Genomic DNA, 3,074 nt, shown 5'->3' on the forward strand with positions numbered 1-3,074 from the left:
AGGAATTCATTTAAAAACTGCTCAAGTGAATAAATTTTTAAGCAAGGTTTTAGGATAAAAGATCAATACACAGGCTCAGTGCTCATGCCTGTAATCCCAGGACTTTGGGAGGCCGAGGCGGGTGGATCACCTGAGGTCAGGAGTTCGAGACCATGCTGGCCAACATGGTGAAACCCCGTCTCTACTAAAAATACAAAAAATTAGCTGGGTGTAGTGGTGGGTGCCTGTAATCCCAGCTACTCAGGAGGCTGAGGCAGGAGAATCGCTTGAACCCAGGAGGCCGAGGTTGCTGTGAGCCAAGATTGTGCCACTGCACTCCAGCCTGGATGACAGAGCAAGACTCTGAATCAAAAAAAAAAAAAGAAAAAAAAAAAGACTTATTGTTGTTAAAATGGCAATACACCCTCGAGTTATTCAATAGATTCAATGCAATTCTTATCAAAATCCCAGCTGATTTCTTTGCAGAAATTGACAAGTTAATTGTAAAATTTGTATCAAAATTCAAGAAACCCAGAAAAAACAAAATAATCTTCAACAAAGAACAAAATTGGAGGAGTCACACTTTCCAACTTCAACATGTGTACAAAGCCATAGTAATCAAAATAGTGTGGTCCTGGCATAGGGTAGATGTATAGATCAGTGTAGTAGAATGGAGAGTCCAGAAATAAACTTTCACATTTACAGTTAATTGACTTTCAACAAGGGTGTCAAGACCATTCAGTGGAGAAAGAATAGTCTTTTCAACAAATGATCCTGGGACAACTGGATATACACATGTAAAAAAAAATGAAGTTGGACCCGTCTTACACTGTGTACAAATTCAGAATAGAGAAAAGACCAAAACGTAAGAGTTAATCCAATAAAACTCTTAGAAGAAAACAGGGGTGTAAATTTTCGTGACCTTGGATTTGACAATGGTTTCTTGGATATGACACCAAAAGCATGAGCAATTAAAGAAAAAAATAGATTAATTGCGCACAATTCAGCTAAAAAACTTTTGTCCTTCCAAAGACACCATCAAGAAAATGAAGAGACAAGCCTACAATGAATAAGAGAAAAAATGTGCAAATAATATTACACGTATCACAGCTCAACACCAAAACACCAAATAACTAAAAAATGGGCAAAAATCTAAACAGACATTTCTCTAAGGAAGATAAGTGCATGGCCAATAAGTGCATGAAAAGATGCTCAACATCATTAGTCATCAGGGAATGCAAATCAAAACCATAATTAAATGTCATCTCACACCCATTAAGAGGGCTAAAATTTTTATGAAACAGAAAATAACAAGTATTGACAAGGAAGTGGCAAAATTAGAACTCTCGTACACTGCTCATTGGAATATATAATTAATTGTGCACCTCCATGGAATACTATATAGCCATAAAAAAGAATGAGATCATGTCCTTTGCAGCAACATGGATGCAGCTGGAAGCTATTATTCTAAGTGAATTAAACACAGAAACAGAAAACCAAATACTACATGTTCTCACTTATAAGTCAGAGCTAAACATTGGGTACACATGGACATAAAGATGGGAACAATAGGCACTGGGAACTCCAAAGTGGTGAATGAGGATGGGAGGCAAGGATTGAAAAACTACCTGTTAGGTACTATGTTCAGTATTTAGGTGATGGGTTCAGTAGAAACCCAAATCAGCATCATGCAATATATACATGTAACAAACCTGTACATGTACTCCCTGAATCTAAAATAAAAATATTTTTTTTAATAAAATAAAGTGGTGCAGCTGCCTTGGAAAGCAGTCTGGCAGTTACGCGAAAGGTTAAACACAAAGTTACTGATGAGCCAGCAACTCTATTCTTAGGTATATATACCCAAAAGAAATGAAAACATATGTTCACACATAAACTCGTCCACCAGTGTTCGCAGAATATAGTTCGTAAGAGCTAAAAGGTAGAAACGGCCCAAATGTCCATCAATGGACAAATGAATAAACACAGTATGGTATTTCCATATAATTGTATACTTTTTGGAAGTAAAAAGAAACAAAGTACTGATACATGCTACGATATGGATGAACTTTGAAAAGATTTTGCTAAGTGAAGGAAATCAGTCACTAAGTGAAGGAAGCCAGTCACTAAAGACAACATATTGTATTATTCCATTTATAAGAAATGTCCAGAATAGGCAAATCTGTAGAAACAGAGAGTAGATCATTGGTTGCCTAAGGCTGGAAGGAATCAGGGAAGGCCCTGAGGAGTGATGGCTAATAAATAAGGAGCATGGCAGGTTTTTTTGGGTTATAAAAATGTTTCAAAATAGGTGTGATGATGGCTGCACAACTCTATGAATACACTAAAAGCCATTGACTTGTACACTCTAAATTGGTGAATTGTATGATATGTGAATTATGTCTCAATAAAGCCATTGGAAGACAATATAAATAAAATCCAGAGACATTGTCCTATGGGTAAATACTAAATAGAGTCATTAGGCTGGGCTCTGGATTTGTCTATTCAGTGCTTTCATGTTGGTTTTCTTTATCTTCCAGCTCCGGAAAAGGCCTGTAGTTCCAGCTACTGGGGAGGCTGATGGAAGGATTGCATGAGCCCGGGAGGTCAAAGCTGCAGTGAGCCGTGATCGCACCACTGTGCTCCAGTCTGGGTGACAGAGTGAGACCCTGTCTCAAAAAAAAGCAAGCAAGAAAGAAAAAAGTGCTTCAGCAGCACATATACTAAAATTGGAGTGATACGGAGAAGACTACCATGGCCTCCGAGCAAGAATGACACAAAAATTCTGAAAAAAAAAAAAAAAAAAAAGCCTGAGCAAAGTGACTTGCCCAGGATGCCACAGTTCACAGTGGTAGAACCACAACTGGAAACCAGGACTTTGACTCCCAGGCAGCTGCCCCTTCCACGAGTTCCATGTCCCATGTGCATGCTATGTTTGTACTGGGGTCAATGGCAACTGTCTTATTTGGATATTCTTATTTTCCTCTATGCCCTGAGAAACCTGGTTTGTAGACAGAAAAGGCTGATTTTTTGCTTCTAAAAGCTTAAGTTGACATTTTGTGTTGTTTTGTTTTGTTCTCCTGGCGCAGCCTAAC

At 38.2% G+C, this 3,074-nt stretch overlaps 1 non-coding gene across 1 annotated transcript; it reads left to right on the forward strand.

The window, feature by feature from the left end:
* Window positions 1-2,682: 2,682 nt before the first annotated feature.
* On the forward strand, window positions 2,683-2,786 carry LOC129039730 (U6 spliceosomal RNA). Its single transcript, XR_008503441.1, has one exon. It is a non-coding gene; the product is annotated as a U6 spliceosomal RNA (small nuclear RNA).
* The last annotated feature ends 288 nt before the right edge of the window (window positions 2,787-3,074 follow it).

The sequence above is a fragment of the Pongo pygmaeus genome, chromosome 5 (genome assembly GCF_028885625.2).
Source record: "Pongo pygmaeus isolate AG05252 chromosome 5, NHGRI_mPonPyg2-v2.0_pri, whole genome shotgun sequence".
NCBI lineage: Eukaryota > Metazoa > Chordata > Mammalia > Primates > Hominidae > Pongo > Pongo pygmaeus.